A 16,038-nucleotide genomic window follows, 5' to 3' on the forward strand; every position below is an offset into this window, starting at 1 on the left:
TGAACATTTACAATCAGGCACTATAAGCACATTATACACATTTTCCTACTCCAGCTTCTTGATTATGTGGTAAAGTAGGTTGTAATATCTCTTCTGCAGAAAATAAAACTCAGGATAAACGTACTTACGTGTCTTGTTTGGAATCACATGTTCTTAGACAATGAACTGAAAATGCCTCCATCGATGCATAGAGATGACCATGAATAATTTCTTACAATCCTTTCCTGGAGATGAGAAGGGTAATGGTGGTGGTTGATCGCCAGGGGAAGGTGGTCAAAGATGAACAGATGCTTGCTTCTTCCTTAATGAGCAAGACCCCTAATGAAATTTCTTGGCCTTGTTGAAATATGAAATTTAAGTCAAAATTCAAGCAGGGAACATGGTATCAAGCTGAAGGTGTTCAATTCAAATAGTTTATGCATGAATCACTAGATAGGCAGTATTTTTAAGTTGTAAATGGCATTTGGCTGGTTTCTTAGCTTTAAGCATTATAAATGGATTTGAAACTCTATTCCCCACTCCCATACTCATTTTGAAAAATGGGTAGATACCAAACTTAGATATCAAAGGGAAGTAGCTTGGCAATAAAACAACATCATTTTAAGAAGTAAGTGTTAGCGAGTAACACAATTTCATACCCACCACAAATGAACAAATGATATCATGACTTAGAAAACTGGCCGCTGGGCTGCTTCCCCTCCCCCACCTTTCACAGACTTGTCGCCATAACCTATTGATACTATATGTACAAATTCATCCCTGACTTCTTTTCAGGGCTTCAACAATGAGTTGCACATTCATTCAATAAGCATGTATTGAGCTCCCACTGTGTTCCAGTGCCGGAGTCCAGCTCCTGCAGGTCCAGGGTTCCCCCGAAGGATGACGGTGTAGGCCAAAGAGAGAGGGAGAGAGCCTTGCATTTCGTTCTGATTGCCAGACAGGCACCCCTGCCCATCTGGCAGGAATCTCCCAAGTTTCACCAAAACTTTAAAAGCTATTCTAAAATGATTCTTATTGTTAGCATTCAAACACTATGAAATTATTATGAACCATCTCTCTTAATAGGCCACAGAGCCAAACCAAAATACAAATTGATTAAAAACCAAAAAGGTGGAGGGGCTCCTGGGTGGCTCAGTCGGTTAAGCTTACTCTTGGTTTCAGCTCAGGTCATGATCTCAGGGTTTGTGAGCTCAAGCCCTGCATCAGGCTCTGCATTGGCGGTGGGGAACTTGCTTGGGATTTTCTTGTCTCCTTCTTTCTGCTCCTTTGCAGCTCACTCTCTATCTCTCTCTCAAGATAAATAAATAAACATTTTTTAAAAAATGTAGGAAATTCTGCATTCAGCACTTAGTCAATTGCCGTTGTTCTAAACTCAGATCTATTTGTTTATCCATCATTCACTTTTAAATTAGGTTCATTTTCTCTTAACCTGTTTACTGGCTTGTAGTCCTACATAGTTTCAGTATTTACACTGGTGTATTTCCTCAGTCCTTTTAAATGAATGTTTACCTAGTACAGTAATCCTGCTGTGGTTACAATAGATGCTTAATAAGTATGTCAGTGAATATATTAAGAAAGGCAACTTCATGAAATGAGCAGAATCTTTGGGATCATATGACCAGGAGTCTTAATTCTACCCTTCTACTTACCAGCAATGGGATATTCAACAAATTACTAAATTTTCATGTTATCTACATTGCAGTGTTGTTGTAAGCTTATGTAAATTAAATTATGTAAATTAAAACCTTCCACAATGCTGTTTGTATAAGGAACTTTTCTTGAATGAAGTAGGAATAAAATAGGAATTGAAATTTATTAAAAAACAGTTATTATGGGAAGTCTTATGAAAAACTATGGGAAGATGTGTAAAATATGCACAGAATTGTAAAGTTTTAGAGTTCAGAGGAACTTTTGAGATCTTTAAATTCATACCATTCATTTTATATGCATATAACAATTGAGGAGATGTATATGGTCTCATTATTAGACCCATGGCAGTGTTCACAGCTTTTCAATTATACTATTTTTCCCACCGTTACTGGTGTGCTCATTTGCACAATATTTAAATATTCCTTATTCTTTAAAATTCATCAGTATAAAAAATTTATAAAGGAACAGTTTGTTGTTGCGTCCAGTTAATAATAATTTTTTAAAAAGTTACATATACTTATGGATATAAAAAAATATTAAGGACTTAACAAAACATTGTGATGCCAAAACAAGTATGATGCCATTCTTGTGTGGATATGTTTTCTATTTATTCATCCAACCCAGCCTCTCTTTTCTTTCTCTTTTCTTTCTCTCACAAAATGTAGAATTAATACACACCAAAGTGTTAAATGGTTCTAGTCTGTGTGAGTTTTTAAAAAAATTTCAGCTAATATGGAATATTTAATTTTTCTATAGCGAATTTGTAATTTTTGTAAAATTTTTTTTTTAATGTTTGTTTATTTTTGAGAAAGAAACAAAGCATGAGTGCGAGAAGGACAGAGAGCGAGGGAGACACGGAATCCGAAGCAGGCTCCTGGCCCTGAGCTGTCAGCACAGAGCCCGACGCGGGGCTTGAACTCAGGCACCCCTGTGTATATGTTTTAAACTATAATTAAACATAATAAAGTTATCACCATGTGACATTAGGAAAGTTGTTCTTCGGACCCCAGTTATGGACAAATTAAAGTTCTGAATTAGATGTTCTTTATAATTCCTGTTAGCTTTAAAAAGATAAAAAGGTTTTTTTTTTAACCTTTTAGCTTGCTTTAGTTTCTTAACTCTATTTAAGAAAATGATTTCAATTTAATCTCTATTTTGTCATATTCCCTCAAGAGATGTTAAATAAACAGACTTATAGACTTATATAGAGCATTCGTTTCTCTCTCCTCTTTACTTACTGCCCCCACCCAAGAAACCATTTCTGTTGCGATTGCTTTTCCTCCGTTTTTTTTTTTTTAATTTAAAATGTTTTTCTGTTTTTATTTATTTTTGAGAGACAGAGAGAGACAGCACAAGCAGGGGAGGGTCAGAGAGAGAGGGAACACAGAATCTGAAGCCGACTTCAGGCTCTGAGCTGTCAGCAAAGAGCCCACAAACTGTGAGATCATGACGTGGGGCTCGAACCCACAATCAATGAGATCATGACCTGAGCAAAAGCTGGACGCCCAACTGACTGAGCCACCCAGGCGCCCCTGCTTTTCCTCCTTCTAAAAATCTCATAAACTCACCATATTTTGCGCACTTTAAAAAATTTGCCATGGATATTTACCTCATGTATCGCCCAGAAAGTAGTTAAAAGGTTTTGAGTCTTCCTTACTTGTTTGTTACTATCAGTGTTCGGCATTTGAAATTTCTCTCGTCAAACTTTTCATGCCTATCTGTACCTTTTCACGTGATGCCTGAAACACAGGGGATGGTCAATAAATATTTGTTGGTTGAGTGAATACTTGTGTGTTCATCACTTTCCAAACATTTACTTAGGCCTAATGTTTTGCTCCCCTCTTTTCTTTTGCTTTTCTCTCCCCCTTTGTCTTTTCTGTGCTGGCCTGCCTCTTGCAGAGTAACGTGCACTGTAGCTAAATAACCTGACATAATAGCCATTTCCACCGTCTGTTTTCGTTCTGAAGTTTTTGTAAAATAATATTAATAATAAGTGATATTTATTAAGGTTAGTTTTAGTACACTAAAATTAATACTAAGTAAAAATAATATTGTGAATAATACCATTAGGTTTTGTTGCCATATATTTTGTGGTTGTCACCCAGGACTCTAATGATTTCTCTAGTCCTCTTTCCTGATGAACTTATACAACAAAATCATCTTTATAACAACACAGTTGAAAATGCTGACAGTAGCATAAGTCGTGTGGATAATCACTGACAAAAGACAGTAATAATGCTGTGCTAAGGAAGCAATTTAAAAGTGCACTTGGGATCTGCTTTGTTTCTGGCTCCGATATTTGTTTCTCAGGCGTTTGCATATTCTCATTCTAGGACACCATCCTGCTCAGTTTTTTTTTTTTTTAAGTTATCAAATGTGAAATGAAGGTGCTATATGTAGTTTACCTTCATTCAATTCTTTCAAGGTTTTCAAACCATTTTAATTGGTTTTGACCAGCCGTAGGGTAGCACCAACACGTGAAACAGATGAAGAGTTTCAGTCTTAGCTTTCCCTGCAGCAGAGGCTCCCTGCCTCGCTCCCTCCACTCCCTCCAGCAGGACCCATCTGTGCCCCTGAGGGGCCCTCCAGCCTGGACAACCTGAATGAAAACTGCCATTTTAATTCTGTCCATCTGTCACAATTCCTTAGCCGATGGTTTCCTTTTGGTGCACACACTCTTGTGTCACTCTTCTCGTCAAATACTTTGATTGTTCGCCCCTTAGAGAGTTGGGACATTACTGCTTTCACACGGATGTGTTTCACATACATTTACAACCTCAGTCTCTGGCATTTAGGGGAAAACTCGTTGACCAGAGTTCATTAATGTTGCTCCAGCTGGTCTCTCTTTCATTCAGCATTGGTTGCTGTGTTTACATAAGCCCTTGAGGTAGAATTTTTGTTTTTGTTTGCCCTTCCCAGATCTATCATGTCAACAGATAACCATCTAGTAACATTAAACAAACCCTACCATTGTCCAACTTCTATATTTTTGTTAGCCTTACCCCCACGGGTTCTGGGTTTTAGGTTCAGAGGGGAGGGATATTGGATACAAGACTGAGGTTGAAGAGCAGAAGTTGTACACTGTTATTTATTAGCACATGGAAACGATTACAAACTAGCCAGGTACGTGCCCCTAAACCCCATTCCCGTAGGCAGTGTTTCCAGGGAAAAACAGGCTCTTTCCTCTGCTATTCTGGAAAATTTTTAGAAAGCCCCGCTTATCTGTATTTTTTGTGCTCCTGGGTAGTCTGATGCAGAGAGCTGTCCACTTAATTTTTACCACCAGGACTCATCCCTTGTCTTTTTTGTGCTTCTAATGATGAACCAAGATTTGAGAGATTATCAGTGTTACTATGCTGTGAGGAAAACCTTTTTCACGACCATAATAACCATGTATGTATTAAATACCCTTCTGGCTTATGATCTAGTGGGTTGTAGGGTCAGTCTATGGTGACGGTAAATCTGAATTGCTACTTTTTTTTTTTAAGCCAATAATTATTCCCCTCATCCCCTGTCCAGACTTTTTTTTACCTCTCCTCTTCTTCTGCTTGGTTTTAGTGTCTTGGGCTTGTCTCTTGCTTAATCACCACACGCTCTACCCTATAAAAAGGTAAATTGAAATGTATCTCAAAATATCAAACGCAATAGAACTTCCCTCTCTCCCTTTCTTTTTAAAATTAAAGGTAGTTTTTATTTCCTTGGTGTTTTTTTAAATTGTGTATCAGATTTTCTTTTTTTCTTTAATGAATGTATCATTTTCAAATGAGGAGTTTTTAAAATAGATATTCTTTTAATGAAAATAATAATCAAATAGTAGTAAGCTCTCTTCATCCCCTGAATGCTGCCTGTATTGAGGCAGGCAAGAAGAATTATGTAGGATCAGGAACCTACATTTTAATCATGGAAGGCCTCTTCCTCACATTGGTGTGACTGCAGAGGGCAAATCTGTGCCAAATATCTGTTGTCACTGTCACTGATGCACGGAGTGCTTTCTAGAAAGCTTGGGGCACTTGTGTCTTCTCAGAGACCATTTCCAGCACTCTTCATTCCTTTGTGCGATCCATATTTCCATCTCGTATTATTTTCCTTCTCCCTGAGGGCTTGCCTTTAACATTTTATCACCGGGTCTGATGGTGGTGAATTCTTTCAGCTCTGTATGTCTGAAGAAGTCTTTTTGTTTTCCTTTTGCTTTTTAAGATATTTTTTCTTTGTGTATAGAATTTGAGGTTAACAGGTTTTTGTTTTGTTTTGTTGTACCTTTTAATACTTTTCCTAGACTTTTTTTTTTCTGATTTGAGGCACATGAGTACATGAACAAAAGTACATGTACACAGATGAATTAAGAAAGTGAGAAAGTGCTATAAATATTGTTTTATTTTCTGCTTATTTAAGTTAATTGTATTCGACAAGCATTGTAAAATTTCTGTTGACAAGCAGAAGCTCAAAACTATGTGTATTAATTCCCCCTGTCCTTTACATTCTTTAAAAAAAAATGCCTTTTTTGGCTTTCAACTATAGATTACAGATTGTTGAGTCCAGAACCTTGAGTTATTTTATGGTTATGCACATATGTGCCTTTAATAAAGAGCATGGGCTATCATGCCTTCAGCCTAATGGAAAACTTTTTACACTCTTTCCACAGTCACTATAAAATGGTATCATCAGTTGTCAAATTAGCATTTTCTAATTTTAGAAAACACTTTTAAGTTTTAATGTGGTAATGTTCATGGTTCAAAATTTAGAAAACACAAAAAAATATAAAGGCGAAAATAAAAATTTCATGTAATCCCACCATCTAGAGTTGACCACTAGTAACATTTTGCCAGTGAATTTCCTTCCAGATTTTTGCGCATATCCTGCCTGTGTTCGCTTACTTAACAAGATTAGAATTGAGATACTGTCTGTCGAGTACTCACTATATGTCAGGCCATCTGCTGTGCTCTTGATATTTATAACATGTTTATTATTGCTAATAGCTTTGATTAAATACATATCGTTATTATTTCTGTTGTATATATAAGGAAAGTATGACTTTTCTTAGATAGTCACAGCAAGTAAGTGGCAAAGCCTGGCTAGAAATCCAGTTTATCTGACTTTAGAGCCTATACTTACTTAAATAATACATTATGTTATTAATTTATCATTAAACACTTTTGTACAACAGATTTTAAGAGCATATCATGCTATTTATTGTATGATATATGGAAAACACGTATTGTTGTACTAGCGTGTTGTTTCAAAGTGTCATCAGGTTAGCATTTTTATATGAAAATCATGGTGAATATTATTTCTTTGAAAGTACTTCCTTAGAGTGGAATTATTGCGTCAAGGTGCATTACTTTTTTTTTTTTACTTTTTTTTTTTAATGCTTATTCATTTTTGACAGAGAGGGAGAGAGAGACATAGCACAAGCAGGGGAGGGGCAGGGTGAGACGGAGACATGGAATCTAAAGCAAGCTTCAGGCTCCACGCTGTCGGCACAGAGCCCGATACGGGGCTCGAACTCACGAACTGTGAGATCACGACCTGAGCCGACGTTGGATGCTCAACCGACTGAGCCACCCAGGTGCTGCTTTAGAAACATGTTGCTAAGCTGCCCTCAGAAAGGCCGTTCAGTTGTACCCCTTTAGCAGTGTTAAGAGTAGTCTACTGCACTGAATCAAGACTGAGTATTGTGTTATAAAATCTTTAATAAATTGATAAGCGAGATATTATTAAATTTTAATTTCTTGACTTTGAGCCTCTTAAGATGTTTACGGGATACATATTTCTTTTTTTCTGTAAATTAGTTCCCTTTGCTTTTTCCCTGTTATGTTTTCATCATCATGCTATCATCTGTCCTTTCAGTGCTAGTCTTAACAAATGCGGCAGGTGGTGCGCACTGACGGACTCTGCTTCCTAACTGCATGGAGCTTTCTCCCTACATAACAATTTTATAACAAAAATGATCAGGTCCGATACACAGACTTAAAGAGCAACTCTAAACTTAAACACAGTAAAATTCTGTGTTTAGTTTATACCTTTAATTTTCTGTTCAGTGTATTGCATTGAAAATTATTTACCGATCTTTGACACATCCAGTAACCTTTTCTTAGACCTAATCTTCTTAAATTTTTCAGTATCATATCGTGATCACTTATTTCTAATGAGATTCATGCCCCATTCCTTGGTTTTGTTTTTTGTTGGGGTGTATGTGTGTGTGTGTGTGTGTGTGTGTGTGTGTGTGTGTGTGAGAGAGAGAGAGAGAGAGAGAGAGAGAGAGAGAGAGAGAGAGAGAGAGAGAGAGAAAGACAACTATATAGAGAAAGACAGCTATCTAGATCCTTTTCTATTTATTTTCCATCCTGGATTATAATTCTCCCAAATTAGCTTCTTGAACTCATTTTTGTATTCAGCCAGTGAGCTGATTTTTCCCCATGACTATAGAAATTACTCTCAAATTCATACCCCAATCTTGGTGGTTGTAGAACCTATTCATTACATCACTTGGATCATATTTTCATCTCAAACTTAACATAAATTGAATTCCTCTTTTCCTTTTTTTCTTCCTTTCCCTTGGTAGGAACAATCTGTTTCTTCTGTGTTAATCCAATTTTTCATTACTTCAGATGTAAAACTTTCTAGTCATCCTTTATTCTTTTATTTATTTTACCTGTATAATATCTTATTATATTGTTTATTTCTTTCTGTGAAATGTTCCTCAAATTCATCTATTGTGTTCATTCTTTGTGCCACGTCTCTGGGCCAAGACTTTCTCTTACTATGTCATAGTTTCTCCAGGGCTTCTTTGAGCTGATCCATCTCAGTTTATTCTTACCTTGTCCCTAGAGTATTCTTTCTACAATTATCTTCTTTCTACAATTATCACTTTGTGTAGCCTTTGTGCAAAATAATGGATAGTTGCTCTCTTATTTTTTGCCAATCAGAGCCCAAGGGCTTGTTGACATTGAATACTAATGTTATTTAAGTGCATATTCAATTCTCTACTTCAATCAGGAAGATTACATTATTGTCTGCACTGATGTCCTTCCCCAACCTTCTTGCACATCTTAGTCAAAATAATAATTACTAAAACTACAATGTATTAAGGCCATAAATACATCAATTACTTTGCTAATCATTACAATCAGTATGGTAGTTATAGTGGACCTTCTTCATCTAAACTAAGGATTAATTCTTTTCAGGATTTGATAGTTGAAGAAACCTAAAATTTCATAGAAAATGGGATTAAGAAAACTGCGGGCTGAGGTAAATGAAAGTACTTAAGTAAACTTCGCTAAAATAAAGCAATCAAAATGTATTATTATTATAAAGAGACTGTCAATTATACATTTGAAAGTTTTGCTATTAAAAAAATGAAATTTTGCTGTGATAGGTGCAGTACATTTACATTTAACAGTTTGCATGCTATATACTTTTAAATAGGATACCTTTTTCTAACCCCCCTCCAGCATTAGGAAAACGCTAGTGAATTTGTTTTACCCTGTTGGTGGTGATATGAATGTAAATGGTGATGTGCATTTAATTTCCCACCCCCCAGTTTATCACCTTGTTTTCCAAGTATTCATTGCCTTTCCGGTTTTGCAGATGGGGGTTGTCTGCCTTGAGGGCTGAGAGACATCGCTCTCCTTCATTCACTCTTCACTTCCGCTGCCCCGTGCTGTGCTTGCGGGGTGGGTCGGTGGGTCTGCATTTACCTCACCTCCGGTTTCTTTCTCTCCATCCAGAACTTTCACTCCCAGCCTATCATCTAGCTCTTTCCTTTTTCTACCTTGCAGCAGTTCCTTTTTCTATTTCTCTACATCCCACAAATTTTTAAAAAATATTCCTAAAGCAACATGTAGAGGGGAAATAGCATGGGGGACTTTTAGATTATTAGTAAGTGAAAGCTTCAGGATTGAAATTTTGGTCTGAGTGACTCTGAGGTCTTACTTCCACACTTCCTTTTATACTCTTTATCCTTCCCCAAGTCATATTTTTCTCAACATTTCACTATCTTTTACTTCAGGGTTAAACTTAAGTGCCCCATTGGTCACTGAAACCATTTAATGGTTGAGCCCAGGTGAATTCTGTACCCTTGAATGTAATGGTCTGTAGTGCATCCATTTATGTTTGTTTGTCATCCTGTCATGTGTATTGAGCATGTATCCCTGGAGCCATGGTTAAACCATTCAGAGCAGGGACCACATGCAACATGCTGGTGCTAGACTTTTGGTAAGCACGCAAGCCCGTGTAGGAATGGATTGATTCCACCTCCAGGAGTCAGTCTTTTTTGGGCAAATTTCCTTATGACTTTAGTTCTTAATGTTCTGTTATTTTTCTTAAAAGTAATTTCCATTGATCTCTAGTTTTTGTGAGGGTCACATTTCCATTTCTTTTTGTTTGTTTATTTTGATAGCATTGGATATGGTGGGTGCCTTTCTTGGCTTATTTGCAAAATCACCATGACTTCATTGTGAACTCATCTATTCTCAGTTTTTTTCTTTGCTCTGGTTCCATTTGACCCTCACCTCACAAAGTCAATAGCCGTCTCCTCTTCATATCCATCTATTTTGTTTATACCTTTCCTAATATGCTTACTGGCCTATTTTGTGTAGTTTAGTACACTCCATGTCTCCAGTCCCTGCAACAAACACACACACCCCTGTACTGGCGTGTGTGTGTGTGTGTGTGTGTGAGAGAGAGAGAGAGAGAGAGAGAGAGAGAGGGAGAGAGAGAGGGAGAGACAAAGAGGGGGAGAGAGAGAAGAGAGTCTCAAATAGGAACCATACTTCAGTCAGATTCGTATCCAATAACTCTCACTGTTCTTGGAATACGGTCAGGATTGACCCACTCTTGCTAAATTACTGACTGAATGATCAATCAAATCAATGAAGCAAGCACATTATTTTCTCTTCTTATATTTTTCTAGCACTTATGCTATCCTCCTTCTGATTAGACTACTTAGAAATGTCCCTTTAATTGTATTTGTTTCATTTTATTTCATCTAAATTATTCTGTACAAGGATGTGCATTTTCAGAAATTTCTTTGACCTTGCTTGTACTTCCTTTATTCTTGTCCATTAAGATAATCATCACCCTAATTTTCTTTCATCTGTGATTACTCTGTTGATGATGTAAAAACCTGTATTTTGCTTTTCCTTTTATTTCCCCCTCAGTAGATGCCAGTCCTGCACATACTAGCTTTAAAAGATAACCCGTTTAAAATGTTGCAGTCTCCTATTTCATCCTCCTTTTACTCATCCTGAAACTTTCGTCTTTTCTTAAAATATGCTTCTTTTCAAATGCCCTTGCCTGATTAAAGTCACATTATCATCTTTCCATTTTATAAAAATATAACAATCATTTTCCTTTTGAGAATTTGAGCTCTTTAGCTTTCCTTTTCTTTTTTTCTGGCAAGCCAACTGTGCTCACCTTTCAGGTTCTGTAATTCAACTTTAATTTGGTTTTGCAAAATACGAAGTATACTTTAAATATTTGAATTAGCAATAATTGCACCTCGGATAAACCTCATTGGCTCTAATCCTGCCACTGCACAAAGCTACTTTAAATATTTTAAAGAAAAAGAATTTTCTTCTTGCCTTCATCTTCCATAGATCCTGGTGAGTCAGGCGTGCATGTACGGCCGTGGTCGCTGGTCACTCCGTGGCACTGAGGAACTTGTCGTCCAAGCATGTGTTGAGCTGTTGCTTCCGTAGCATTGCACTTTATTTTATGTAAAGAGTAAGAAGAAATAAAGGCATAGTTTTCACCATGAAAGTAGTTTAGAATCCACTTACACAAAGTCCCCACCCCCGACACATTCCCTACACAAGATAACTTTTCTAAAACAACACAAGACAGTGTTAAATTGTATCACACAAATTATGTATACACATGCACAGTGATGGAAAGTTTAAAAAAATCATACTTACATTAAGTAACATTTAATCAGGAAGGATGTTTTCTAGAAAACTGTTGAAATAACAAATGGCCAAGAGAAGGTGTTGTCACAGAAAAGGGAATGGCAGGTGCCTGGGTGGCTCAGTCGGTTAAGCATCCAACTTTGGCTCAGGTCATGACCTCACAGTGGTGAGTTTGAGCCCCATGTCAGGCTCTCTGCTGATACCTCTGAGCCTGCCTGGAACCTGCTTCAGATTCTGTGTCTCCCTCTCTCTCTGCCTCTCCCCTGCGCACATTCTATCTTTATCTCTCTCTCAAAAATAAATAAATAATAAAAAAGAAAAAGAAAAAGAAAAAGAAAAGGAAATGGCATAAACAGAATGACAAGAAAGGGAGCCAGTAAGCAGAACATTTGCCTCTTTGGAGTCTTATCAACAGCAATGCATAAAACATGTTCTCCTAAAAACGTACATTTAACTTTTGTCTCATCCAGAGAATAAAACTACATGTTAACAGGAGTTCTATCTTTTCCTTTATTCTCCAAAAATGGTTTAATAAGATTAGCAATGCATAACTACTGCTCCAGGTTCAAATGTAAAGACCAAGAAGTTTGCAATTTTTGTGCTGAGGGATATCTTATACATCAAGAAATATTAAACAATTATCTGATAACATGTAACATTAGGTGAAGGTATAAAACGTATGATGTGGGAAAGGTTCAAAGGGTAGAAAATACCGCGAGGCTCGAGTAAACAGATTAATGCTCAAAGAGAAGTTAATATTTGAGCTGGGCCTTTAGAAGAAAGCTTTTGAGGGGGCAGAGAAGGGATAAATGGGCAAATGTGTAAAAGACACAAAGGCAGGCATGTGTACATTCTTCTCAAGATATGGCTTGCCTTACAGTTATTATATATGTAATGATGTTGTTGGATAAAAACAAAAATGTAGTTGAGTTGATACTAGTTGTTGGTAATATGATACTGAGGTAAGGTAAATAAATGGAGATGTAACAATTTTTATAACAGTATTCTCAATATTGTTTAGATGTCACATGTCCTCATAGTCATATGTAGATTCAAAGAAATCTGAATTAAAATCCTGCAGGAATTTTTTTTTTTAAAGAAACTGACTAGCTGTTTCCAAAATGCATAGGAAAGGCAAGGGACCTAGAATAAAAGTTCTGAAAAAGAATAAAGTTAGAGACTGACCTTACCTGATTTTACAAGATTGATTATACAGCCTCAGTATCCAAGACAATGTAATATTGGTATAAAGTAAAAATATTTAATATTTAATAAATATATAAAAATAGTAATACATGGAATAGAATAGAAAGTAAGGAATAGATGGAAACATATAGGGGCACCTGGGTGGCCCAGTTCGTTGAGCATCTGACTCTTGATTTCACCTCAGGTTGTGACCTCATGGTTTGTGAGTTCGAGCCCCACATTGGGCTCTGTGCTGGCTGACTCTGCAGAGCCTGCTTGGGATTCTCTCTCTCTTTCTATCTCCCTCTCTCTCTGCCGCTTCCCTGCTAGCTCTCTCTCTCTCAAAATAAATAAACATTTAAAAAATTAGAAAAAAAGGATTGAAACATTAGAGTCAGTTGACTTTCAAGATAAGTGCCATGAAAACTCAGTGCTAAAATGTACAATATTTTTCAATAAATAGCAGTACAAGAATTAGATATCCATATGGAGGGAAAAAACTTAGCCACAAATGTTACCATACCATAATTAATTAAGTTTGCTGAACTAATTAAAGTTAATCATAGGTCTCGACCTAAGAGTTTAAACAATGAAACCTGAAAAGAATGCATAGGTGAAAATCTTTGTATGGTCACATTAAACAGGTCACAAAGCATGGACCATCAAAGAAAAAACCAACACATTGAATTTTATTAAAATCACAACGTTGGTACTTTGAGAGGCACAGTTTCAAAATGAAAAGAGAAAGCATGGACAAGGAGAATATATTTGCAAGACGTATATACAAAGACTTGTATCCAGAATCTGAAGAGCATTTACATCAGTAACAGCAACCCCATTTTAAGAATACGGACAAAAGACTTTTTGATAGTCTTTCACAGAGGAGGATATATGAATGGCCAATAGCATATGAAAATATGTTCAACGTCGTTAGTCATTGGTGAGGCCAATGCATTGAGATACCACTACACACCTGCAAGAATGGCTAAAGAACACTGACAATATAAAATGTTGGCAAGGATGTTGAGAAATGGAACATGACTGGTGGGAATGTAAAATTTTACTGCCACTTAAGACGATAATAGTTTGGCAGGTCTTTTAATGTTAAGCAGAAATTAACCTTAAAGTCAGCAGTTAAACTCTTTGGTATTTTCCAAGAGAAATGAAAGCATATATTTATGTAAAAACTTATGTGTGAATGGCAACTTTAGTCCCAATAGACAAAATCAGGAAACAGCTCAAATGTTTATCCTGTGCTTTACATCATGTCCTCTAAACAAGAATTTTGGAGGAGGTGAAACTGCAGGAATCTGTAATTTTCCAAGTTCCTCCATTTTATTCTGTTGCAGTCAGACAGCTGGGGAGCTGGTGCTCTAGACCATCCTGCCCAGTGTGGTAGGGACCACCACTAACTCATACTGTACTTTTGTGCAGATTCTAAAGATTATGCCACCTTATGGGTGCATGTCTTGACAGCCAGAGTAAAGGCTGAATTTCAGTTCTTCTAACTCCCTCAGGTGGGAGCCCTAGTTCAGTTTTATGTGTACCATACATAACGGAAAACATGAAACAAATAACACAAATACTCACAACCTTATTATGAGTAAAGTTAATCTTGCAGAGTGTTTAAGGTAGGTGAGTCTGGAGTTAGCTAAAGGACTTTATTGTTTTTGTTTTTGTGTGTTTTTCCTCTAAGACAGCTCTGTAGTGTTACCACCACAATGCTCCCTTAGACCTAGCGGAAAAGTAGAAAAAGGGATAGTTAAGATGGTTAAGAAGCTTCAAGCAAACCCAGTGTTCTCCCTACTTTGTGGAAGGAAGAAAAGGAATGAAAGTAGGATGAGACGGTTGTGGATGCAGCCATCTTTCCACCTCCGGGAAGTAGAGAATAAGCTAGAGAGAACTGAAGAGGGGTATGATTGTCTCAATTCCTGAGAAGAATGATTGGCAAGAGGAGAAAGTGATCCTGGACCTGCTCTATGGGAGAAAAGAGCTATGGACCCAACCACCTGGATCAAATGGGAAACAGGGAGATACATGTTGCACACTGGAATTTTTAATTCACTGTAATACCTAGTCTTAATCAGTATTTAATAAACCCACTCTCTAGCACAATAGCCAGCTGAAGACTGTTAAATGTGAACACTGTTCCTATTTCTTATGTGTACAGTAATCCAGTCTTGTGCATGGTGAAGTGGGGAAAGGGTCGAGGCAGATGGGGGACAGAGTGATGAAACTTGAAATGTCAAGAAGGACAATGTGGGACAAAAGTCTCAGAATTAGTTTAAGACCCAATGCTGAAGAAACTTGATAGCTACACTAAGTGATTTAGAAATATATTTTTTTGGAATGATGAAACTGGCTGGTAGGGCTTTGGATAAAATTGTTCTTTAAGATTAATTTATAACATTTGTATTGAGATGTAATTCACATATCATCACTTATTTAACTATAGAACTCAGTCCTTTCCAGAATATTCAAGATGTGTGCACCTATTACCTCAATTAATCAACCACTTCAGAAAGAAACCCCATGCCCATTTACAATCACTTTCCTTCCCTTACCCCGACTATAGGCACCGATCTACTTTGTCCATAGATATTGGACTTTTCTGGACATTTCTATAAATGGAATCCTACAATATGTAGTTTTTGTGCCTTTTTTTTCACTAGCATAGTGTTTTCAAGGTTCATCCATGCTGTATCATGTCACATTTAATTCCTTTATATTTCCAAATAATATTCTATTGAATGGATATACCACATTCTGTTTATTCTGACATCAGTTGATGGATTTTTGGGCTATGTCTACTTTTCAGCCATTATGAATAATCCTGCTTTGAACATTCATGTGCAGATTTTTGTGTGGACATGTTTTCACTTTTCTTTGGTATGTACCTACAAGAGGAATTTCTGAGTCATGTGGTAAGTCTAGGTTTAACTTTTTGAGGAACTGCTGGATGGTTTTCCAAAGCAGCTGTACCATAGATACTGTCTCTGATAATGGATGAGGGTTATAATTTCCACACATCCTCATGAGCACTTGTTATTTTTTTTTTAGTTTATTGTCAAATTGGTTTCCATACAACACCCAGTGCTCTTCCCCACAAATGCCCTCCTCCAACACCACCACCTCTTTTCCCTCCTCCCCCTTCCCCTTCAACGCTCAGTTCATTTTCAGTATTCAATAGTCTCTCAAGTTTTGCATCCCCCTCTCTCCCCAACTCTCTTTCCCCCTTCCCCTCCCTGTGGTCCTCCATTAGGTTTCTCCTGTTTTCCTGTTAGACCTATGAGTGCAA

At 37.0% G+C, this 16,038-nt stretch overlaps 1 protein-coding gene and 1 pseudogene across 1 annotated transcript in view; one reads left to right on the forward strand and one right to left on the reverse strand.

The window, feature by feature from the left end:
* The window catches only part of PPP1R9A (protein phosphatase 1 regulatory subunit 9A), a 314,086-nt gene that overhangs the window by 178,580 nt on the left and 119,468 nt on the right, over window positions 1-16,038 (forward strand). The window lies entirely within an intron of this gene.
* LOC115286074 lies at window positions 11,063-11,193 on the reverse strand (annotated as a pseudogene).

The sequence above is a fragment of the Suricata suricatta genome, chromosome 2 (genome assembly GCF_006229205.1).
Source record: "Suricata suricatta isolate VVHF042 chromosome 2, meerkat_22Aug2017_6uvM2_HiC, whole genome shotgun sequence".
NCBI classification, from domain to species: domain Eukaryota; kingdom Metazoa; phylum Chordata; class Mammalia; order Carnivora; family Herpestidae; genus Suricata; species Suricata suricatta.